General features: G+C 42.1%; 1 protein-coding gene across 1 annotated transcript in view; it reads left to right on the top strand.

The window, feature by feature from the left end:
* LOC109417359 (uncharacterized) overlaps positions 1-26,755 on the top strand; it is a 303,964-nt gene that overhangs the window by 176,904 nt on the left and 100,305 nt on the right. Inside the window, exon 2 of the mRNA XM_062855285.1 lies at positions 15,437-15,599. The gene's annotated coding sequence lies outside the window, so the exon portion shown is untranslated. The remainder of the gene's footprint in view (positions 1-15,436; positions 15,600-26,755) is intronic.

Genomic DNA, 26,755 nt, shown 5'->3' with positions numbered 1-26,755 from the left:
AATAACATAGAACATATTAAAACTGCTGTAAGAACACCAGAGGCAAATGGACAAGTTGAACGTATCAACAAAACTCTCACCCCAATGCTTGCAAAAATGTGTAGTGAAAATTCGTTGAAATGGGATAAACTGTTACCAAAGATTGAGTATGTATTCAATAACACTTACCATAGGTCGATTAATAACTATCCTAGTGTTTTGCTTTTCGGAGTTCAGCAAAAATCTTCAGACATAGAAAAACATAACATTGAAAGTTTTATTCAAAACAATCAACCTGCTATTCCTGCTCAAAATATACAATGCATTCGTGAAAATGCTCGTCGAAAGAATTTAGAAGTTCAAAATTATAATAAGAGCATCACGGACAAGAAAAGATTAAAATGTCCTGATTATAAGATAGGCGATTTTATAGTATTAAAAACAATTGAGTCTCATAAATTATCTCCAAAGTTCAAAGGACCATATACTATTAAAAAAGTTTTGCCAAATCAAAGATATGTTGTATCCGATATAGATGGACTGCAAGTTTCAAGTGTTCCTTTTGAATCGGTTTGTTCTCCGCAAAATATGAGAAAATGGGTGCACAGTGACGTAGACCAAAATGGTATCGATGAGGACATCGCGGAGATCAGGATGGCCGAATTGTAGTAAATATATAATATTACTGTACTCGGACGGACTTAACAGACTTAGATGATTGTAAGCAGGCCATGACTTTTGAAATAACGGAAATAAAGATCATTCTGTCAGAAACTGTAAAACTGAGCACCCCTATTATCTCTACAAACTAGAAGCATTTGTGTGACATCATGCGATTTGGTATGTGATAACAATTAAAGAGTTTCTGTTGCACTGTGGATGCAGTGCCAAAAAATTACAAGAAAGTGAACAGCCTTAATTGTTTTGTTGGCTTGATAATCTACAATAGGAGGCGCTAGCCAGAGAGGGGCAGTGAAAACTGTACGGGAAATGGTGCTTCGTCGTTTTTAGCCTGCCACACACGCACAGCGCAAGTGAACGAAGTGCATTCCAACAAACACTGAGGTGAGTTAGAATATCATGATAATTAATCAGCTTGTTTCATAAGTAGTGTTTGGTGTTGTGTGTGAAGTGTGGCTCGACAATCCAGAGGTCATTAGTTCGATATCGAGCTGATAATAATTGTTTTTTTTTAAATTTCATTAAGTCGTATAAGATGCTGAGTTACGTCGCAATAGTGCACACGGTGCATCGCATAAGATATCGCTTCAAGTCATATAGCGTTATTATTGTTCCGTCAATGCACGTATAGCGCCTCCACTTTTGTACGCATAAGGCACTTTTGCTGCGTCTTATGCGATGTAACTTTAACGCATAAAAGTACGTATAACATGAACATAAATTTCGTTATACGTGCAAATTGGTTGTCTGGGCATTGTAACGGAAAATCAGCAACAGAATAATACGAACCGAGACCAACGGCAACGACCCCAGCGAACAAAAAGGACTTGCGATTGGAAACTCAGTACGTGGAACTGCCGATCTTTCAACTTCATTGGGAGCACCCGCATACTCGCCGATCTACTGAAGGACCGCGGGTTCGGCATCGTAGCGCTACAGGAGGTGTGTTGGACGGGATCCATGTTGCGATCGTTTAGAGGTAATCATACCATCTACCTGCGGCAACACATGTGAGCTGGGAACAGCTTTCATCATGATGGGTGATATGCAGAGGCGCGTGATCGGTTGGTAGTCGATCGATGAAATGTGCAGGTTGAGGATCAAGGGCCGATTCTTCAACTTCAGCATAATAAACGTGCACAGCCCACACTCCGGAAGCACTGATGATGACAAGGACGCATTTTACGAGCAGCTCGAATGCGAGTACAATCGCTGCCCAAGCCACGACGTCAAGATCATCATGGGAGATTGTAACGCTCATTTAGGCCAGGAGGAGGAATTCAGACCGACGATTGGTAAGTTCAGCGCCCACCAGCAAACGAACGAAAACGCCGCATCCAAAAATATGGTCATACGTAGCACCTTTTCCCATAGCCTCCCTTATCGTTACACCTGGAGATCACCACAGCAGACGGAATCTCAAATCGACCACGTTCTGATTGACGGACGGCACTTCTCCGACATTATCGACGTAAGGACCTATCGTGGCGCCAACATCGACTCCGACAACTATCTTCTGATGGTCAAACTGCGCCCAAAACTCTCCGTCATCAACAATGTACGGTACCGGCGACCGCCACGGTACAACCTAGAGCGACTGAAACAACCGGATATCGCCTCAGCATACGCGCAGAATCTCGAGGCCGCGTTGCCAGACAAGGGCGAGCTTGATGCCAGAGGACTGCTGGAGTACAGTGAAAGCAGCCATCAACGACGCAGCCGAGAGCACCATCGGGTACGTGGAACGGAACGAATGGTTCGACGAAGAGTGCAGAACGACTTTGGAGGAGAAGAACGCAGCGAGGGCGGTAATGCTGCAGCAAGGGACTCGACAAAACGTGGAACGTTATAAACAGAAGCGGAAACATCAGACCCGCCTCTTTCGGGAGAAAAAGCGCCGCCTGGAAGAAGCGGAGTGTAAAGAAATGGAACTGCTGTGCCGTTCCCAAGAAACACGGAAGTTCTATCAGAAGCTCAACGCATCCCGCAACGGCTTCGTGCCGCGAGCCGAAATATGCAGGGATAAAGACGCGGGCCTCTTGACGGCCGGACGTGTGGTGATCGAAAGGTGGAAGCAGCACTTCGATCAGCACCTGAACGGAGTGGAGAACGTGGAAATGACGACGTCAGTGCAGCGGAGGACGGAAATGAACCAACTCCAACGCTGAGGGAAGTTAAGGATGTCATTCACCAGCTCAAAACCAACAAATCAGCTGGTAAAGATGGTATGACAGCTGAACTCATCAAGATGTGCCCAGAAAAGTTGGTCACCTGTCTGCATTGGCTGATAGTCAGGATCTGGGAAACCGAACAGCTACCGGAGGAGTGGAAGGAAGGGGTAATCTGCCCCATTCACAAGAAAGGCGACCATTTGGAATGTGAGAACTTCAGGGCGATCACTATTTTGAATGCTGCCTACAAAGTGCTATCCCAGATCATCTTCTGTCGTCTTTCACCTAAAACGAATGAGTTCGTGGGAAGTTATCAAGCCGGCTTCATCGACGGCCGGTTGACAACGGACCAGACCATTACCGTACGGCAAATCCTCCAGAAATGCCGTGAATACCAGGTCCCAACGCATCACCTGTTCATCGACTTCAAAGCGGCATACGACAGTATCGACCGCGCAGAGCTATGAAGAATCATGGACGAAAACGGCTTTCCTGGGAAGCTGACTAGACTGATTAAAGTAACGATGGACGGTGTGCAAAACTGCGTAAGGGTTTCGGGTGAACTATGCAGTTCATTCGAATCTCGCCGGAGACTGAAACAAGGTGATGGGCTTTCCTACCTACTCTTCAACATCGCTCTGGAAGGTGTGATGCGACGAGCCAAGCTCAACAGCCGGGGAACGATTTTCACAAAATCCGGTCAATTTGTGTGCTTTGCGAACTACATGGACATTTGGAACAGTGGCAGAGCTGTACACCCGCCTGAAACGCGACGCAGCAAAGGTCGGACTGGTGGTGAATGCCTCAAAAACAAAGTACATGCTAGTAGGCGGAACCGAACACGACCGGATCCGTCTGGGTAGTAATGTTACGATAGACGGGGATACTTTCGAGGTGGTGGAGGAATTCGTCTACCTCGGATTCTTACTGACGGCTGACAATAACGTGAGCCGTGAAATACGAAGGCGCATCATCAGCGGAAGTCGGACCCACTACGGGCTCCAGAAGAAACGGCGGTCGAAAAAGATTCACCCACGCACCAAATGCACCATGTACAAAACGCTCATAAGACCGGTGATCCTCTATGGGCACGAGACATGGACCATGCTCGAGGAGGACCTACAAGCACTCGGAGTTTTCGAGCGACGCGTGCTAAGAACGATCTTCGGCGGTGTGCAGGAGAACGGTGTGTGGCGGAGAAGGATGAACCACGAGCTCGCTGCACTTTACGGCGAACCCAGCATCCAGAAGGTGGCCAAAGCCGGAAGGATACGGTGGGCAGGGCATAGTACAAGAATGCCGGACAACAACCCTGCAAAGCTGATGTTTGCAACTGATCCGGTTGGCACAAGAAGGCGTGGAGCGCAGAGAGCACGATGGGCGGACCAGGCGTGACCTGGCGAGCATTGGGCGCGACCGATGATGGAGAGCGGCACCCACAAACCGAGTATTGTGGCGAACTATTGTTGATTATGTCTTGTCTTAAATGTGATGTTGAACAAATAAATGTATATGTATGTTCTACAAAATACTATGAAGATCATTTGTATGCCCGTGGATGCAAAAATAACTACACAAAGAGATTTTCGTAATATTATGAGATACAACAGATATAATTGTGAAAGATTTACACCGATAATGTAAAGAGATACAAGGATAGAGCTTGTAGACCTTGAAGGTCCTAATTCCAGAATGTTTGGGTGACCTAGATAACCAAGTGAATGTTGCTCAGTTATCAGAATTACACTCTGATGCTCTAGAAGTAGCGTTGGTTGTATTCCGCGAGCATTCGTTACAATAAATATCAAAATGATTTACAGATTTTGCGACCTGTACTTCATTTAACATTGAAACCCATATGTATGCCAGTGGACACCCAACTAGCAACACAATATAATGAGATCCGATAGACACAATCGTGACAGAATTATGCCGATAGATTGAAGAGAAACAAGAGTAGAGCCTGTAGATCTTGAAAGTCCTAATTCCAAAATAGTTTGGAAATCCTGGAAGATCTCATGAGTGTACCAAAAGCATTGTAGTTGTGCACTGGGGCTCCGTCAGCAATATAGACTTCATCCCACGAATATTTGTTTATCAATTAAAGCACGATACAGTATGTAGATATCGCAACCCTAACTTCAAAGTGTATAAGAGGCCATCCGTATTTCACGGAATGTCCAACTACCACAATATCAGGTTGCACGTAGCATTGCGAGGTCTAATGGACATCAACGTGACAAAATTTCTTGAACAGAGTGAACACAGATGATGATACATCCTGTAGATATTAAGAAAATGAATTCCTGAGTAGTTTGAATGATCTAGATCACCCAATTCATTTACCATGAATTTTCTAGTGGTGCTTCGAGGTTTTTTGAGTACCGTAGACTGTGTTCTGTAATCATTCGTCGTGTATACAATTTGGTTTAGAATGTTGGATTTGTGACATAAACTTCGGAGTACTTTGGAGGTCTTAGAATAGCTCTGGGATGAAAACTTCAACAGACTATGATGGGTAGTAATACATTGCATGTCAAAGATCAGTCGAAACTATTGATGATTAGCAAAATGATGAAAACTGAGCTCAAACATGTAGCATTTATAATAAAAATACAAAAAAAAACACCTACAGTGTATCAAACAATTGGGGTTTTAAATTAAGAAAAAATCATTGATTTTTTATTTTTAAACAAAAGAGCACCTTTTTCTGAGCCGCTATGAATTTTTTTTTCAGATTTTTAGAACTTTATTTTGGTATCTAAAATCAATTTCAAAGAGATTTTTTGAAATCACCTTTTGACAGCTGGGCAACTGCTTGACAGCTCCGCTCAGTACAAAATGCGACGAGGGGTGATTCGACAAATCGCTCCCATACAAATAAATTTCAAATTGATTTTTAAATAGGTTCCCGGGCACCAAAATTGATGAAAATTTGGATTTTGGCTCAGTTTGGCATGCAGATTCAGAATATGGAATTATCTCAACACCACTAAAGAAGCCAATTGTCCGTACAGTAAATTTTTGGTCAAAATAATTTTTCATTCAAATGTTTATAACTTTTTTATACGTCAATCAAGAACGCTGAAATTTTGATCAATCATGAATCGTATATTAATGCTCCATTGGTGAAATTTTGAGTGACATCGAATAAGTTTTCTGAAAGTTATAGAACTTATAGTAAAACTTATAAGATTTTTGAACACATTTTTAAAACATTATATCTCAATATGTACTGGATGAAACTTTTTCAATTTTTTTTTGTGTTACAGTTTAAACCTAAGGCTTTCATATGCAGCTGGGTTTGAGGTTTTATATTCACTACAAAAAATATGAAAAGTGTGCTTATGTAGTTGACGATATTAAAAAAATTACCATATTTTGCACATATAATCTGCCAAAGGTTTTCCACCTATAAAGGTGCTTTAACTGAACGAAAAATGCATAGGACCTACTCTTCATATGTAGTTCAGTAGGTCCTGTATAAAAATATTACATTAAGAGGGTTTAAAAAAAGTTGAAAACACTTGGCACTTTTATTGATCAAAATATGATAAATTTCCAAATAATACTCTGAACACATACAGATTTTTCATATTTTTTTGTAGTGAATATAAAACCTCAAACAAAGCTGCATTTGAAAGCCTTAGGTATAAGCTGTATCACAAAAAAAATGAAAAAGTTTCATCGAGTACATATTGAGATATATTGTTATAAAAATGTGTTCAAAAATCTTATGAGTTTTACTAAAAGTTATATAACTTTTAGATAACTTATTCGATCTTGCCCAAAATTTTACCAATGGAGCTTCAATATATGGTTTGTGATTGGTCAAAATTTCAGCGTTTATGATCGACGTATAAAAAAGTTATAAACATTTGAATGAAAAATAATTTTGACCAAAAAATTGCTGTACGGACAATTGTTTGATACACTGTATTTTCGGCTACCAGCAAAAGGGGGTAGGTGCAAAGGGTAGTGGTACCGTAAGCCGGGGTCAAATTGATCTCCGGGTCGAAATTGATCAGACGTTTTCCCGTTAGATAAAGCATGTTTTAAATACTTTCCTTGCATGTATCCTTTAGTACATAATTCCTACATTACGATATTTGGAAGGAAACTATTTAAAGTATGTTTGATCTAACTGAAAAACGTCTGATCAATTTCGACCCGGAGATCAATTTGACCCCGGTTTACGGTACCATGCATTTCTTGGCACAACTATTCCCCTTGACTATAAAAAAGACTTCAGAGTAAAATGTTATAAAACAATGAAGAAATTGCATTTCTACCAAAAGAAGATCGTCCCGGGTGTTTAGGGGTTAATGAACTTCAAGATGCCAAACGACAGTACTGACCGGACAGAGCTATGGAAAATCATGGACGAGAAAAGTTTTCCCTGGAAGCATCGTTGGGCGATGTACAAAACTGCATAAAAATTTCGGGTGAACTAGGCATATATTTCTGTCGGATCATGACGGGGTTTGCGTTAAGAAGGTGGTGAATCATGCTCACTGCGCTCTACGGTGAATCCCGCATCTTGGGGAACGTCCATTAATTACGTCAAGGGGGAGGGGGGGGGGGGTGTTCAGCAAAGTGTGACGACTCATACAAAAAAATTGAAGGCCCCATACGAAGAGTGTGACATAGGGGGGAGGGGGGTTGAAAATGCCCAATTTTTACGTGACGTAATTTATGGACGTTTCCTTATAGGAAACGCCAAAGCCTAAGGGATATGGTGGGCACGGCATGTTACAAGATTGCCGGATAGAAACAACGACATGAACTACAAAGGACAAGCTGGGCTGTGAATCGGGTTATCTTACATTGATGTTGAACTAAATAAATATTTGTTCACTCGATTAAATTGACAAATTGAGAAGAATTTCAATACAATATTTAGCTCCCACAATAGCATCAAACAGCAGATTCCAGTGAATCACGCACTGTAATTCTACATATCCGTGAATTCGTAAGCGTGATGCCGTTAGAGCTACGTACCAGCAATCCCACCATCACCTGCCAAAGTTTACATTTCTTGTGCAAATATTTTCTTTCCTCCCACTTCGGTGTCCAATTTTATGCGAGCGAGAAAAATATAAACTCGTCAACAGCCAAGTTTATTTGCGAATCCGATGATCCGGTAAGTGAGTCAATTATCGATGCAATTGACTTTAATTCGGCTGGATGTAAAGCGGATGAGGTGGATTTAAATTTCACTTGAGTCATTGGGAATAACTGAATTTTTTGGCTTTTCTTCTTTGGAATTGAACACATTAAGAAACGGTAGAACTATTGTAGTATCAAAGTCTATGCGGTTATTAACGCACAATGAAAATATCTTCTATCTACTAAATCAACAATCTACAGCAGTCCTCAAAAGAAAATGAGATACTGGCAGACAGAGCTAACCGCGCGCATCGTAACAACGTTTTTAACCAAATTGGCTGCACTCAACTGAAATGCTCTCAAATCGTTGACTTTGTGTGTATGTCAGTCCCTAGCTAGGACCCTCTTCATCTTCCTTTGAAATCTCGGCACACTTCCACCCACAAGTGATAAGGACAAGAAACCGGGTGGCGGTAGTCAACACGCTGGCTCTGCTGACTGCTTCAGACAAGTCATGTCGACGAGGAAGACGCCACCGCGGAAGCTGGAGAAGGACGTTTTCCCCCATTCCACTAGGACTAAGTGAATGCGATTGTTCCCGTTTGCTCGTTTCATTTATCTACTTTGGGCCAAGAGGAATGTGCTCGCTAAGAGGACTAGGACTCTAGGAGGCTACAGCTTGGAAGATGTCAGTGCTTTTCTTCTTTCGTTTCACTCTGGAGAAAGGGACCTTCCAAGAGGCAGCCCATTGAGTCTGACATTGATTAGTTGTTAGCGTTTTGTTCCTCGCAGTTTTAGTGGTATGGGAATTCTGGACCTTACCTTTGGCAAAAACAAAAGAAATCTGTTTGAATTGATTTCCGGAAGAATGATTGTCGTAATTTGTATGCCGAAAAGTTGAGGGACTTGATTAAAGTACATCATTGAAGATTTTAGCGATTCAAATTAAAAAAAAAATGAAAACATTTGATGAGCAGTGAAGCCGATAAGCTCACCTCCGGTTAACTACTACCCAGGTAACAATTTGATGTTGATTAAGCGCTTCTCTAACTTATACTAATCAGCCTTAATTTGAACAAAAGCTGTGCAAAAGAACTGTAAACATTTGTTCAGCTCTTAAACACCCAATTTTGGTGATTTTATCCAGCCATAAGTTGATTTGAGCTCTCCATGAAGCTGGATTAAGGTTGAAGAAGCGCTTATATTCGAGCGAAGAACGCTTTTCAGCCTTTATCCAGCAATTATTCAGCAAATGGGAATGATTTATGATTCTATTTAAAGAACTGACAAGGATGAGGTGAAGCTTTAGAGTCGCTTAATCATCTTTAGCTCAGCAATTAATCATCACTTATGCAGTACTACCAAAAAATCAGAATTAGTCCCACAGAATTTAAGCCAGGACTCTTGGTCTAGATGTAGAATAGTAGTTCATAGTTGCTGAAATTGAAATATATAAATGATGATTATAATTGAGAATCGAACTTCGGTGCATTGATTCATAGTCACGTACCTTAGCATCTGCTCCACCTGAAATGATACGAGCTTAGTGATTTGTGAAAGAACAAGCTAGATACCGTCGTGTCTGAATAAAGGTTGAACAATTATGAACAAAGGCTGTGTTGAGGTTGAATAAGCGATGGAAGTGCTTTGTTACGAATGCATGGATTGACTGTCAAAACATCATTGTTTTGTTCACAGTTCCGTGATCGGTCCAGTTATCGTAAAACACCGTTGCAGTCAGAGAAAATGAACAGAAAAAAAGGTAAATATCAGGGAATGAAATTATCAGCAAATTGAGACGAAAAACGGCGTTTTTCGAGCAATCGATTTTTTCTGTGTTTACTTTTTCTGTGAAAAATGTTTATCGGTCGTTGCTGTTTGTCCCCGATCAAAGATAGCCGAAAACTGAATATCGCTCTTTTCATTTTCGCTATCCAACTTTATCGCCTGCACGATAATTATCAGAAAGCAAATAACAAAAATTTGCCGCTAACGGGATTCGAACCTAGACCCTCCACAAAAATGTGTATGAGCGCGCACCATAACCACTCGACCACACAAGCTGCTCGAGAGAGGACAGAAATTTTATACATAAAAGCTACAGCCGGTGACGACGGGACTACGGAAAGGCGAACAAAGAGCAGAAAGCAAACTAGTCAACTTTTCATTGCTGATGATAATCGATTTTCGGCGCTGCTGAGCGAGCGAAAACACATTCTCGGGAGAAACCCGGGTCTGAATTTATCGCACGTCTTTTTTCGCCGATAATGCGTGTGGGAGAGTTTTCTATTATCGCGATCGTGATCGATAATTTCATTCTCTGGTAAATATACATAACTAATATTCCACGGTGTGGATAACAAGAGTCTGCTATCTATTTTTAGAGACCGCTGGTTGTTTCGCCGTTGTCGAAACGGTAGAACGCGGAAAAATCCTCTTCTCCATCGTGCCTAATCGTTGTGTCAACGGAGGCGTCTTGATGTGGCCAGACAAAAATGCCGCAACGCCTATCAAAGACCAGTCGTCAGCCCCGTCCTCAAAATTATACAAAATTCCCTGCACACTGTAACGAAAGTCCTTCAAGAAGTTCGTAGAAGCGAAAGCTAAGGCGGCGGAAATGTCTGGTCACACTGATTCGGACTCCACGTAATCACTCCCTGTAAAAAAGTTCCGACCCAAAGGAGCTGCGAAACAAATCTTGGAAGCCAACTTCAATGAAATGATGACCAACCCAGGTAATAAACTGACGATTATATCCAAATTACATCGTATACAGCAATAATTACTTGCAACAGAGCCATCCGTATCATCGAAAAATCATCACATCTGTCCACCGAGTCACGATCATGCTCAATCACTCTCAGAAGAGACGCACAGCGTGCAGACACTGCAATTCGAGCAACCCCAACTTTCTTTATTTTCAGAAAATATGGTCTTCAACACTTTTTCACATTTCTCACGTCTTTTTTTTTTTAAATTGCGGTAATAAGTACCATTCCTTTTGAGTGTTGTTTTAGATTTACAATCCATTTTTGTGAATTATTATGATCCGCACAACTTTCTCACCGATAGTTTGTTATTATCATTAAAGGCTGAATAAAAGAGTCCTAGCGCATAACTTTCAATATTGTAGAAAGGCTGGATAAATGGATATAGAGAAGTTGGATAATCTTCTATTGAGTATCATATTCAGCATACGGTGATAAGCTGAACAAAAGATACTTAGTAAACCCAACAAGCTACTTTTCAACTAGATGTTCAGCTTACGGCTTATTCAGCTACTGGCACCATTAACCAATCATTGTTCAGCTTTGACTCTCACTGTTCAGCTACCATTGTTACTTGGGTAGCCACGTTGATTAGTACGCCTGTAAAAGAGTCTCTACTGCTATAGTGGCTCTGTCTCGGATGATGTCCAATCCCAAGTAACCACAAGCATTATATCATTGCACGAATTGGACTGAATATCAATCTTTGCAAAGCGAAATGCAGTAATTCCACACTTGTCAGAAAACTTTTTAGAAGCATCTGAAGGATTTCCGGAAGGAAGGTCTGAAAGATTCCCGGAAGGAGCTTCTGAATGAATCCAGGAAAGAACTCCAGGAGGATTCTATAGAGAAACTTATGGAGGATCACCAAATGAAACTCCTGGAAGGTTTCCACGAGGAATAGCTGAAATAGCAGAAGTTTCTTCTAGGAATCCTCCAGGAGTTTCTTTTGGGAGTCTTCCAGGAATTCCTTCCTGGAATCACCCAGGACTTCCTTCTGGAAATCCACCAGAAGTTGTTCCCGGTAATCCACCAGGAGTTCTTTAGGAGAGTCCTTCAAGAGTGCCATCTGGGATTTTTCCAAGAGTTTTTTTCTAGAACCCTCGCGGAGTTCCTTCCAGGTTTATCCAAGAATCATGCAGGATTTGCTACTTGCAATACTCTAGGAGTTCCTTCTTGGAATTCTCCAGGAGGTTCTTCCGGGAATCTTCCAGGTATTCCTTCCGGAAATCATTCATGAGTTACTTTCGGAAATCTATCAGAAGTTTATCCCAGGTATCCTTCAAGTGTTCCATCCCCTAGGTAGTTCTTCTGAAAATCTTCCAGGGTTTCTTCCGAGAATCCTTTAGCAGTTCTCTCTGAGAGTCCTGCATGAGTTGCTTTGGACAACTCTCCAGCAGTTCCTTCTGGAAATCCTCAAAGAGTTCCTTTTGGGAGTCCTCCAGGTGTTCTTCCCGAGAATTCTTCGGGAGGTTCTCCCGAGGAACCTGTAGGAGTTTCTTCCGAGAGTCCTTCAGGAGTTCTTTCTGAGGGTCCGTCAGGAGCTACTTCCGAGAACCCTCCAGTAGATTTTTCCGGGATCCTGCACGAGTTCTTTCAGAGAACCCTCCAGAGGTTCCTTCCGGGTACCCTCCAGGAGTTTCTTTCGAGAATCCTAAGGCGTTCCTTTCAAAACTGCAATTTTTTTTGCTGGTGTTCAGCAAACTTTGCTGATTTTTTGTGCTGATTGAATTCAGCAATACGAACTACTGAGGATCAGCAATTATTTTTCAACTTGCTGAACCATCCAGCAAATTTGACAGTAGATCAGCAATATGTTATGCTAAAATTCGGCAAAAATTTATGCTGTTTTTTTTGTGCTGGAAGCATTTCAACAATTTTATTGTGAAGAATCCTCCAGGAGGTTCTTCTGAGAATTCTTCAGGAGTTCTTCTTGTAATACTCCAAGAGTTTCTTTCGGGTTTCCTCCAGGAGTTCCTTCCGATAATCATCCCACAGGTTCGTCCGGGTATTCTCCAAGAATTACTACCAAGAATCCTCAAGAAGTTCCTTATCAGAATCCTCTAGGAATTCCTTCCGAGAATCCTCCAGTATGTTGTTCCGGGCATGCTCCAGGAACATCTTCCGAGAATCCTCTAGAAGTTTCTTATGAGCATCCTCCAGGAGTTACATTCGAGAATCCTCCAGGAGCTCCTTCCGGGAATCCTTCAGGAGCTCCTTCCGGGAATCCTTCAGGAGTTCCTTTCTGAGCTTGAGGTCTTAGGACTGAGTGAAGCCCGTTAGCCGAACTTTGGCGGACACTGATTGGCGTCGGGTCAAACTCTGCTATACTGATTGATTTATCTTTATTTGAGAGACTTTCAGCCCTTGGCTGGTTCGTCTCTTTTCTGCTATACTCTGGTCTGCGAGGTGAACACGCTCCTCACCACCGTGGAGTTGGTTTCCTGCTCAACGCTCACGCCCACGCGGCGCTCATGAAGTGGGAACCTATTAATGAGAGAATAATTGAAGCCAGATTCAGAACACGGGTTCGAAACCTTACCATGATCCAATGGTACGCGCCAACCGATGCTGCCGAATTGCAAGACAAAGAGAACTTTTACAGTCAACTGAATGCTGTCGTGGACAAGACTCCGAAAGGTGATATCAAGATCCTCAGGGGCGACTTCAACGCGAAGGTTGGTTCCGACAACTCGGACTATGAGCACGTCATGGGACGCCATGGTCTCGGAGAAAAGAGCGAAAACGGAGAGCTGTTTGCAGAGTTTTGCGGCAACAATGATATGGTGATTGGGGGATCGCTCTTTCCTCATCGACCAGTGCGCAAAGTAACATGGGTTTCCCGTGATGGCGTCACGGAAAATCAAATCGACCACATCTGCATCAGCCGAAAATGAAGACGGAGCCTTCTTGATGTGCAGATCAAACGTAGCGCCGACATTGCGTCCGACCATCATCTCCTAATCGGCGAGATCCGACTGCGCGTTGCCAGGATCCAGCGACAGGAGGAGAAAATCGGGCGCCGGTTTAACACACGCCGACTGGAAGACGCTGCGGTGAAAAGGTCCTTCGTCGAGGAGCTAGAGAACCGTTCTGCGAATATTCCAGAAGGTGGAATCGTAGAAGATCAATGGAGCGCCATCAAGAATGCCTTCATCGCCGAGAATAATTTGGGTGAGCTACATACCCGAAGAAAGCAGTGGATCACAGATAATACCTGGAGGAAGATAGAGGAGCGAAGGAACGCCAAAGCCGCGATAGAGCGAGCGAAAACACGAGGAGCCAAAGCCGTAGCCCGTCAGCGCTATTCGGCTCTCGAGAAGGAAAAAAAGAGCGTGGGCGGACTCCCTAGCCGACGAAAGCAAGAAAGCCGCAAACACAGACGACATCCGTCTCCTCTACGATGTCTCACGTCGCCTTAGTGGGACCAAGATGAATGCTATGATGCCCGTGAAAGACACGTCTGGGCAGTTACTGACCGACCCGGCTGACCAGTTGAAACGCTGGTTCGAGCACTTCATCAATAGATGCCTGCGGTGTATAATTATATATGTAGGTATAATTCGTGCATGGTCACAATTGAATCTGCAACGTTGAGCTCCTTCGTCGATGTCATCAAAGGCTAATAGCGACATAAACTCGAGAGCGAAAGTGGAGGTGGTTCGGCCACAGTAACCAAAAAATGGTTTTTGTGGGAACCCCTATTTACTCGTATAAGTATACTAGCTATACCCATTGAAACATGCAACTAGTTGCCCTTCGTGTTTACTTACTAAATAATCAATGAAGACTTATTTATCTCTTCTCGAAAACAAAGATTGGTGTGATGATTGTGAGCCCAGGCACGTGCAGCCAAATCAGGCCAAACATTTCAATAGGTCCTATCTGCATTTGAGAGGCTTTCTTTGGTCAATTTCTCTTTCAATTATTGTTATGTAATGGTACACTTTTCAATTATTTTTGCAGTAAAAATCAAAAGACGATTGTTTTGACCATCGTTCAATGCAAGGAGACAATCATAATACAAATAAACAGCTGAGGTATTAACGATAGAGAGGGAAACCAAAGAGAGCCTCTCTTCTGCAGATTGGACCTTTAGACATGTTTGGCCTGAAATAAAGCTGTTAAACTATGCCCGAGACAAAAACGACTTAAGAGCATTTCAATTTACTCATACAGATTATATTGCTTGTCCTGTCGTTCAACCCACCGCAACGGCTTTGCAAAATTATTTTGCAATTCCATTCCATTTTCCTTCAGTTTCACGCACGTCTTCTAACCATCGAGACCGAATCACGCAGATCGAAGAACTCACCGGAAGAAATGAAATTGTGTTGTTGTTTGGCCACCCGCCCCCACAGGAGTTCGACCAAAATTTGCATAATACCTTCCAAATCGGAGCAAACCACTGCCGCCATGCATACGCCTGTTATCGACTGCGTAGGATGTGAAGTTTAATCTTGAGGCTTCCCACCCCTCCTCTCATTGGCGATGCCGGCGACGGCCTTTAATCTGTTTTTGATTATTGCACGAAGAGTGAAAATCCTCCCTCAATGAGAAAATTGTCGGTTCGGAAAATCGGAAGCCTTCGCTTCGATTTGGACAAGGCTTCCCCCACCTCTCTCCATCGACAGCCAAAGGGGGCCGTAATTTATTTTGTTTGAATAATAAATATTCATTACGCTCGGATCGTTCGTCTATAGGAAATCCTTTCGTTTCCATTTACAGGTTACACGGAACCTACACACAACAGAGATTGGAGGAACCATTTCGAAATACTTTGTGTGTGCTCCAACGAGTTTGGCCTTCCCGGAACAGGCGCGAGAACACAAGCGAGATAGAGACAGAGAGAGAGAGAGAGCACAGCAGGCATTCAAGCAGGAAGATAAAGGTGAGTCAACAGAAAGCCATTCAACCGTGGGGTTGTTTTTTTATGGGCTGATGCAGGGGTTCCCGAATACGAAGAATTTCAAGTTCTGTTTCGACTTGAAGAAAGCAAAAAAATATAGAGACTTACATACATTCATACATCCTTAAAAAAACACGAGATAAGAGTTTAACTTTATAAGTATTACTCTTGAAAAATACAAACCCTTGGACATGATTTGACTTATTTTTACTTCTAATGGGCTCTGTATGAAATTTTTATATATACTGAAACGTTTCCCAAAATGTAACTTTCTGTGTGACTCCAGTGCAGAGATGCCAGATTATTTGATCAAAAATCTGTTTCAATACAGATTGTTTTGTATCGCCTTATTTGAGGATATAGCAGACACCAAGAGCCCTAGATTTCAATGGAAGCTAACAAAAATCTACTACTTTTTGACGGGTTTAAATTTTTACTGGTTTTCATTTTTGTAAAGCTTGTGTGAAAATGTACAAATTTTCATAAATTATTTATAGTTTAAGCAGCAATTTATAAAGTTTTCATTAAATTTATTGAAAATAGCTTCAAATTCTATGCTTTTTGGACTCTGTATCTTGTCTGTATAGAAGCTTAAAAATCTTTATAATACAGAAAAATCTGTATATCTGGCATCTCTGCTCCAGTGTGAAAGTTACTTATACACGATCATATTCGGCTGACTTTATGTTAGTGGTAGTAACGAAATCTCATGCAAACCAACGGGGTTCTTTTTCAATTTGAACTTCTGCGGTAACCCTGTGGGCTTCGAAAAATTCATTGCTGGTAACCTTATTGGCTGTTTTGTTTTAATTTTGCGTTCGGTTTCACCTCCTTCCATGGGCAGAATGTCGTTTTAACCATTTTTTGTTTGAACGATATGCATTTTAGCGGGGATCAAACTTAAAATTGTGAAAATTGTTCAGATCAGAAGCGGTCAAACTAACGGGGTAGATGGAAATTTAAACGATTGAATTTTTAGATAAGAGAGGAATTAAAACAAATTTCCTATATGTTTTTCATTGCTTTCACAGATTCCAAATATGCTATTTATTCAGTAAGAACGAACTGAGAGTGTCTGGATTCGATTTCCGGTTGATCCAGGACCTTTTTGTAAGGGTTAATCCATAAATGACGTTGTATTTTTTTTTATCAATATTTGGCATTCTTCAGTTCCTTGTAGCATACTTGCCCATCTTTAAGGCGCTGTCCATAAAGTACGTAGACTTATTATTGGATCTCCCCCTCCACCTAGGAGTCTGCGTAGTTTATGCACAGGCGCTAATACATGACTCATTATCAAAGTTGCTTATGCCTAGGCACAATGGCCAGGACACGGACTATATACCTGTGTTCTATCTCTGGAGACAAAGGACCAAGGAGTGACATTAATCTTCTTAGCTACGTCACTCCCACCGACTTACACGCGTTTATTTTTTGAAAAAGTTGAGCGTTTGGTACTAGATGTCCCCACTCAATGACTTTACTGTAAAATAAATGACACTGCACAGTAGGCTTGGCCACTTTAATGCATGAAATATATATTTGATATATGTACTTCAAACATTAATAATGACAAGGAAAATGGTAATATGTGGAATAGTCCATTCCAGCCAAAATGCAGAAAGAAATCCTAGGGGGAACATCGTAAGGAATCATGAAACGAATCCTTCAAAGAATTGCGGGACGAATGCCAAGAGTAATCCCGAGTGAGATTTCGGGAGAAACCCCGGAAGAAATCCCGGAAGGAAATTTTGGAGGAATTCCTGAAATAATATCAAGAGGAGTCCCCGAATGAATCCCAAGAGTAATATAGGAAGTATTCGTGTGAAAAATACATATAGGAATCCCTGAAAGAGTTTCAGGAAAAAAAAAATTCAAAAAGGTATTAAATGGTTATTGTTCCGGCAGCACTGCTCCAATGAAGAAGCGTGAACACACCGTTGATGTCAAACAAGATGTCAATGCGATTGTGGCAGGTCCGATTGGCAGCTCATGTCAAGTGGATGACTAGCGAAATCGACACGAATGCAAAACATCGGTAGTGTGCTATAATTAAGGCCTTTTCTTGTGTCATCACAAAATGGCTTCTTCAGAATCATCATCCAAATTCAACTTTACACAGTATTGCACTAATACATTTACGTAAGAAAATCGACGCTTAGCTTTTCTCTAAAATTCTCCACTTCACGCAAAATATTTGGAAAAGAAATATAGAACACACTATTCCAATTAAAATTCTCTTTCGAACTATCTATGCCGCAAAGAAATATTTTCACCCAAACTTGAAAATTATTCAAATTTGTCTCTAGCGCACCAAGAGTTCGATGGCAATGTTTACCACCCACCACAGTACAACGACGGCGGCAGCAGCGCGACGCGGCGGTGCCGTCTGGCGCACAATCATCGATCATTGAACGCAGTGATGTCGATCTTGCGGGCCAATTCATCAATAAAATCAATCAAAATCATTGAAATGGTCAACTCATATTTATCGATTATACGTCGTAAAATCTAAAACTATTCTTCGAATGATTATTGTTGTACTTTGGAGCACATATGATAGTAATAAAAGCAAATATTTTTTATTTGTGAAATCTCCTCCGCACTATCCGCCAACACTGCTGCTGCTTGCAAACATCAACAGCGGAAGAGCATACTAAGAGTATTCGATCATTTTTAGCTTTTTACACAAAAAATTCGGTGTTTTTCGTAATATTGAGACATGTTTCATTGTTATTTAGCAAAACAGAGCAGTCTACTGCTTGAATTGCTTTTAAATGATAAAAAATCTTGAAATATTTACATTGGCGGAAGCGAGACAAAGAGGTGCTATTTTTGTTTGTTTGTTTATAGAACAAATGTAAAAAGGCAACACCACTACTGTTGCGCTCGATGATTGTTAGAAATAAGAATCGAAAAAGAAGAACTGAAATAGGAGTGATACGGGGAGTCACCTTAATATTTGATCCCAAAATTTTCTTTGGAAGTTTGGATTGTTAGCAGCTAAATGTAAGTTCCGTTATAATTTATATCACGGAATTCGGCTTAACAGATATATTTACACATAACTTTACAGCATATTTTATAAGAGTTATTCTGTAGTCATCTTTGGATAAAAAGGGTATGAGAACAAGTAACCTAAACCCAAATTTACTTCCATTTTGTTTATTAATTTTGTTTCTGGAATAACGGTTTGGATTATACATTAGCGTGGCCCACACTTATATGAAAAACAAAAAAATCAAAAAATGCCAAGTCTTACCTCCTGAATCAGTTGTTTTGGACTCCCAAATGCTACGTTCAAAATTTGAGCAAAATCGGTTGAGCCTAAGGGGGCACTCAAAACGCTTAAAGTTTGTATGGGAAAACTTGGCCAAATGTATGCAGAAATTTTAAATTTTCGGATTTTGCCGCTAGGTGGCTGTAAGAGTGGCTGTAAGAGTTCAAAATGCCAAACAATTTTGTCAAAGACCGCGAAGTTATCCGACGGCTGTGAAAAAAGTTATACCCTAGGCAAAGTGAGGCAAAGTATTGAGATTGCATTAATGATATTATTCCTTTACATGTGTTTGAAAAACAACAATAAAGTTTATCCTTACTTTACCTAGGGTATAATTTTTTTCACAGACGTTGGATCACTTTGCGGTCTTCGACAAAGTTGTTTGGCATATAGTCAACTACAATAATACCAAAGGTTTCGATTATTCAACGCTTACAGCGCCACCTAGCGGTAAAATTCAAAAACTTAAAAATTCTGCATACATTTGGCCAAGTTTTCCCATACAAACTTAAAGCGTTTTGAGCGCCCCCTTAGGCTCAACCGATTTTGCTCAAATTTTGAACGTAGCTTCTGGGAGTCCAAAACAACTGATTCAGGAGGTAAGACTTGGCATTTTTCGAAATTTTTGTTTTTCATATAAGTGTGGGCCACCTTATTATACATACAAGAAGACTATCGTAAGTTGTGAATATGTTGAATTATACATTTCTAATAAATGCTACTTTTTTAGCTTTAAACTTCGATAATCAAAAAGCTCTAAAGGTTCTTCTGCCTTCCGAACAGTTATTGATTACAGATGCGATGCGACGCTCTACAGATTCTTGGAAGGTATTCTCGTAGAGTATTTTTTTCCAAAGATGTTGTCCTTCATGTACTCTCCTGAATATAGGTCTTAAGATCCACACGCGTGATTAATAGTAAGCGCTCAACTTCCGAGCCGGTCAGACGTACTTTCGGCTTCGTATCGTCTACGGGAGTCAGCCGCCGATTTATTTTCTTTTTTCCCGGTACTTATCCGCGAGTGCCTCAGTGCCTCTAGTTTCGCTACGTGTAGTGTGATCATCGTCTTGATCGATGTCCGCGAAAAAACGTCGCGAAAACACGTTTCGCATCGATTATGCGAACGTGCCGAAGAAACCGTCGTCGGAGGAGGTTCACCGTTTCGTTGGTGCGACGCTCGGTCTGAAGCGGGACGAAGTGATGCGGCTTCAATACAGCCGAAACTTGGGTGTAGCGTTCGTAAAAGCGACTTGTCTCGAAGTGGCACAAAAAGTTGTCGAAGACCATGACAACAGGCACGAGCTCACGGTGGACGGAAAACCGTTCAAAATTCGTTTGGTGATGGAGGACGGGGCGGTAGAAGTGAAGCTCTTCAACCTGTCCGAGGATGTCACGAACGACAAAATCGTTAAATTTCTTATGGCGTATGGAGAGTTGTTATCGATCCGTGAGGAGGTGTGGGACGAAAAACATCTCTTCGCTGGGCTCCCGACTGGCGTTCGGGTCGTGCGGATGATCGTAAAGAAAAACATCCCATCCTACGTCACTATCGACTGCGAAACGACACTGGTGGCTTACTACGGGCAACAACAGAGCTGTCGCCACTGCAACGAGTCTGCACACAATGGCGTTTCATGTGTGCAGAACAAAAAACTGTTAGTGCAGAAACTGGCGGCACGAAGTACTTCGTATGCCGACGTTGCCAAAAATCCGCAACCAACAAAAGACAAACCTACGAAGCCACTGGGCGCGAAACCATCAACGAGTACGACCAACCAAACCAACACGGGCATACCAAGCTCGGCGCCGTCTACCAGTGTTTCCATGCCTCCCCCGGGCGTTCCAACACAAAGAGACAGCGCTGCCGGGGATAACTCAGAAATTCAGCAGCGAGAAAATGCGAATGGCTCGTGGGTCAGGGTAACAAGAAGCAGATCAGGAAAGAAAACGAGACCGACTCTTCGACCTCCAGCAGATCCTCTCAAAGTTGTCCGCATGGCAAAAAGATGCGCTGCGATGAAGACAACGTCACTCACGACGCCGACATGCAGCTGTAAGTATTCCTCTTCACTAGCTACAACATCGCTACTATCAACGTGAACACCATCACGAACAGCAACAAAATCAACGCGCTACGAACTTTCGTCCAAACCATGCAGCTAGATATAGTCTTCATCCAAGAGGTTGAAAATGAGCAGCTCACAATCCCCGGTTTCAATGTCATCGCAAACGTTGACCACTCTCGAAGAGGTACTGCCATCGCTTTGAGAGATCATATCCAGTATTCGCATGTGGAACGAAGCTTGGATGGTCGGCTAATTGCTCTGCGTGTCCACGATACAACGCTCTGCTGCGTATACGCTCCGTCCGGTACTGCATACAGGGCACAGCGAGAACGGTTTTTCAACGAAACCATTGCGTATTACCTACGTCATCGCACCGAGCACGTAGTTCTAGCAGGCGATTTCAATTGCGTGCTACGCCAATGTGACGCAACCGGTTACAACATGAGCCCCTCTCTGCAGACCACCGTGCGGCAGCTACAACTGCATGATGTATGGATCAAGCTGCGCTCCCGGGACGCTGGACACACCTACGTCACAGCCAACTCTTCCTCCCGCTTAGATCGGATTTACGTCAGCAGCAGTTTGAATGAGCATCTACGGACGACGGAAACCCACGTTTGCTCTTTCAGCGATCACATGGCTGTAACCAGTGTTGGGAATACTCACTTGCAAGAATGATACTCACTTGCTTCTATCTCAGTCCAGAAGCATGCTATCAAAAAATGACGTTTGAAGGGCTTTTAGTTTTAAGTTTAATCTAAAAGTTTTCCAAATAAAGTGAAAGTCGCAGACGCATACCAAAGTTGTGAGAGAGCTGTGAGTACGAGGTGAGTAAAATTCATGTAATTTATACTCACGTTGTACTCACAGCTCTCTCACGGTTTTGGTATGCGTCTGCGACCTTTACTTTATTCGGCAAACTTTTAGATTAAACTACAATCTAAAAGCCCTTCAAACATCATTTTTTGATAGCATACTTCTGGACTGAGATAGAAGCAAGTGAGTATAACTTTTCCCAAGTGAGTATTCTCAACACTGGCTGTAACACTACGTCTGTGCCTACCGCATCTCGGACAACCACAAGGACGTGGTTTCTGGTCGCTTCGTCCCCACCTTCTCACCGAAGAAAACATAGCGGATTTGCAGATTCGGTGGCAATTCTGGACCCGCCAAAGAAGAAACTACCGAAGCTGGATGGATTGGTGGCTGGAGGTTGGTAAGTCGAAAATTGTTAGCTTCTTTCGTTGGAAGTCTAAACAAGTGTATGACGAGTTTCATCATGCGTACCAACGTCTCTATAACCAACTTCGCCGCGCCTATGAGGGCTACTACCGAAATCCAACGATGCTGACCACCATCAACCGTTTGAAGGGTGAGTTACTACTGCTACAACGTCGTTTCACTCATGCCTTCGTCCGAATAAATGAGCCGATTGTGGCGGGAGAACCTCTCTCGGTATTTCAACTCGGTGAGAGGAGACGAAAACGAACAACGATAACACAAATCGTCGATGAGGAAGGAAGAATCATTGACGACTCGCAGGCCATCCAACACAACATGCTTCGGTATTTCTCCCAATTGTATTCCGAACCAAATGGAGAATTCGAGGCAGTTGAAGAGTTCCAGTGTGACCAGATCGTACCACAAAACGATGAAACCAATGAGGCGTGTATGGGGGAAATCACCACAGCGGATATATGGTCCGCAATAAAATCGAGTGCATCTAAAAAATCTCCAGGACCGGATGGTTTGCCTAAGGAATTTTATCACCGAGCTTTCGATGTCATTCACCGAGAGCTAAATCTTGTACTGAACGAGGCACTGGCATCAAATTTTCCATCCAAGTTCGTTGACGGGGTGATCGTGCTAGTCAAGAAAAGGGGAGCTGACAACACAGTCGGCTCGTACAGACCCATCTCCCTACTAAACTTCGATTACAAGCTTCTCTCCCGCATTTTGAAAACACGCCTTGAGAATGTGATGAAAGTCCATCATACACGCAAAAACGGCTACGCTCAAAAATGTGTTCGGCCTGCACATTTTTAGTAAACATCCATGCCGCACATGACTGTGTTGGAAACACACATTTTTTTAAAATTGCTCGTACGCTCACATGAGCATGTATTTTGCAATAATTTCGACATGGCAACCTCACTGAGTTTATAAACCACCTTCAAATACCGAAAAATATTGATATTTTGCAAAAATGTGAGCGTACGAGCAATTTAAAAAAATGTGTGTTTCCAACACAGTCCCTGTGCGGCATGGGCGCTACTCAAAAATGAGAGCTTTTATTTTAGAGAGTATACTCAGCCGAGCTCAGAAGTGTTCGAATGCAGAAAATAACATTTTCCAAGCTATACTTTCACTGAAGGATAGGATCGCGCAGCTGGCGGCACGGAAGCAAGCAGGGAAACTCGTCAGTTTCGATCTCGATCACGCCTTCGACCGAGTGAGACACTCTTTTCTCTACGAGATTATGCGTTCGCTCGGTATCAATCCCAAACTTATCGCTCTGCTCTCCAGGATCTCATCTCTATCCTCTTCGCGGCTGCTGATAAATGGGCATATGACGGCACCGTTCCCCATCCAACGTTCGGTGAGGCAGGGGGACCCAATCTCTATGCATTTATTTGTATTATACCTTCACCCGTTGTTTGCCTCTCTGGAGCGAGTGTGCGGTGCAGACTTGCTGGTGGCTTACGCCGATGATATCAGCGTGGTTGTCACTTCGGCGCGGCAGATAGAAATGATGAGAGATTTGTTCCATCGTTTCGGGCATGTCTCAGGAGCAGTGTACGCAGAATGTGCCACCGCAAGCGAAAAATAGGCAACAAAGAAGGCACGGCAACAACGCTTTGTTTTTTCGTTAGCAGATAATGACAAAATCGCTCCCGAGTTTGTTCACAACAAAAACGGTAGGAATATTTGTCTCGTTCATTCACATCGTGATTTTCGCATTGTTTTACAACTAAAACTCAACTCTGAGGTTTGCAAGAGTCTAATTTCGCCCAAATGCTTATGAATTCGATAATGTGGGTTGAAAATTTCAGCAGAAAAGCCGGAATATCAGCACACGCACGGCAAGCGATGTTTGTTTTATTGCTCTCATCGCCTGACATGCGTTTGTTGCGGAGCGCCTTTGTTACCAACATGCACCGCTTAGGACAAAGCGTTTGTTTTTCGGCGTGATCCGTTTTTCGTACCCTGCTCAGGAGCGATCTTGAATGTGCGCAAAACAACATCAATCGATGTCGGCTTCATTAACAACCGGCCGATTCAAGTTTGCTGGCTACAAACTGAAACCAGTATTAAGATACTAGGAGTCCGGTTTGCTAACTCCATAAAGCGGATGATTGCTCTAAATTGGGACGATTTGGTGGGGAAAGTAGCACAGCAAGTGTGGCTTCATTCGATGCGCACGCTCACTATCCAGCAAAAGGTGATAGGGTATGTGTACCGTTCCTTGGCCTAATATGCCAGCCGCCTTGACAATTTTGATCATGTCTCGTGAATTAATAGCACTATAAATGATGTGTTCACTCTATCACGCACTCTAGGCAGTGCATGTTTCTGCAATTGGAAGTAAACTAGCGTAAATATTCAAGAAATTACTTAATTACGTTGAAAAGATTCGATGCGATGGTATGCAACGTTGGTCTATGGTACAAAAATTGGCCTATTAGTGGATACAATGTTGGCCTATTGCTTTCCAAGCGCTAGAACCACTTATTCTATATTTTTTAAATATTTCTGCTGACGTATTATCACTGTTTGTTTACCAATCTTGCATTCAAATTACATTTTCAGAGCAAAATTTTCACATAACCATAAATAAATCACTTAAACTAAAGTTCTTTCTAAATTTAGTAACGAAAACAACACAACCCCATTATTGTGTTATATTTTTACAAACACCGCACACAAAATCTTTCTTCCCGTTCATTCTTTCTGGTTCATTCGCAACAATGTTGTTGACGTCATTTTTTCGGTGTTGTTGACTTCACTTTACTGATAGGCCAAGATTTGGGTACATAGTAAAAAAAAATGTCCTCAATATTCGGCCCACATTTAATTTGTAAAATAGTTATTTTTCGCTGAAAACAAATATACAAGTTCAAAATAGAGTCTTTGACCGTCGCATGAAATGTTCAATTATTGAAAAGCCAATTCGAAATGTTCCAGAATCAAGCCATTTATGATCATGTGTATAGCCTACCCACTAAGCCGAAGAATCATGGCGTCTACAAAAGCTAAACAAAGTGACATTTTCATTCAATTTTAAAGCTCCAAAGTGCCAAAATGGAAACGAAATGTCACAGTTGTTTGGCGCATAGCTTTTCCGATCTCCAGTTATGCGTGTTTGTTTGAGTTTTTGGTTATCGTCAAGATAGGCCGAACGAGGGGACTATGCCAACGAAGCATCCCGATACCCTACTTATCAACACTTTCATCACCGCGAAAGTTTGGTACATGTCGTCGGTGCTGCCTGCAAACAACATGCATACGGCGAAAATTACGTCAACCATTGGAACGTTTTTATGGAAGGGACATCCAGCTCGTGTACCAATTATGCAGTTGTCAAAACCAAGGGACCAAGGCGGATTAAAACTCCAATTGATGGCATTGAAATCCACATCGCTTTTAATCAACCGTCATCTCCGTGAGATCGAGTCCATTCCCTTTTATAATTCCTTCCTCGCCCAAGCTAATCCCCCACACCCACCTGTAGATCTCCTTTGCCTTAAAAAAATCCTGCAAGCGCGTCTCAGTTTGCCTCCACCACCGGTCCTACAAAACCCCTCCTCCGATCAAATTCACCGCTTTTATATTGATCAAACGGATCAGCCGAGAGTAGAACAGCGATATCCGACAGTGAACTGGAAGCGTGTGTGGCTCAACATTGCAAGCAAGGAATTGGATTCATGCCAACGTAGTAACTATTATCTCATGGTCAATGAAAAAATCGAGCACAGGAAGTTGTGGCATACAATTTGTCGAGTTGACTCGGAAAATTGTGCACACTGCAACGCAGGATCGGAGACCACGTATGTGGCAACCCCAATCCCACCTAATGCATCTGACAGGAGCCAACATCTATCGTGTATCCACAATGGAATGCTTTGTGGATACACAAATGTTTACATACAAGATGTTGGATTCTTAAAGATGGCGGCCTAGCACCCTGGTGTCGGAGACGCTCAAACACAAATTCAGCGAATGTCAACGAGTGGCGGCGGCGTGGGAGCTCCTGAACAACACGTTGGCGGCCAGACTGCACAACCGGAGGAGGTTCTCTTTCGAGGAGCTGCTGCATCCAGAACTGGATAACATGAACAAAAGACAAAAAACAATAGTAATGAAACATTTCATCAATTATGTTACATTTATCAACAGTAGGCTGCGGCTTATTTTTCAAAAGTTGTTGAAACCTGGAATTCGTAAGCTCTTTTGGATTCAAATGACACAAAAAGACAAACCTCTGAGTTTAAGCCAAAAATATTGATATTTAGAGGTCGCGCAATCGCTTCAAAGTCGAATTTTCGAGTAATAAAAAGGTGTTTTCACTTCAAGTGCCATAACTTTCTCAATTTTCAACCGTTTTTCAATCTTTTTTTAATGAATTTCTTACAAATTAAATTTCGAATAAACTCGTAGAACATCATTTTTTTCCAAAGTCACGCAAAATATGAGTTTTTGAAGATTTAATTCATTTTTTTCTTCTTTTTACAACAATTTTTAACTTTAGAGTCCTATAACTTTTTAACCGTTTTGCCAATTTTAATTTTTTT

This window comes from Aedes albopictus, chromosome 3 (assembly GCF_035046485.1).
Source record: "Aedes albopictus strain Foshan chromosome 3, AalbF5, whole genome shotgun sequence".
Lineage (NCBI taxonomy): Eukaryota > Metazoa > Arthropoda > Insecta > Diptera > Culicidae > Aedes > Aedes albopictus.
Note: the sequence above shows the minus strand (reverse complement) of the source record. Positions and strands in the feature narration are given on the sequence as shown.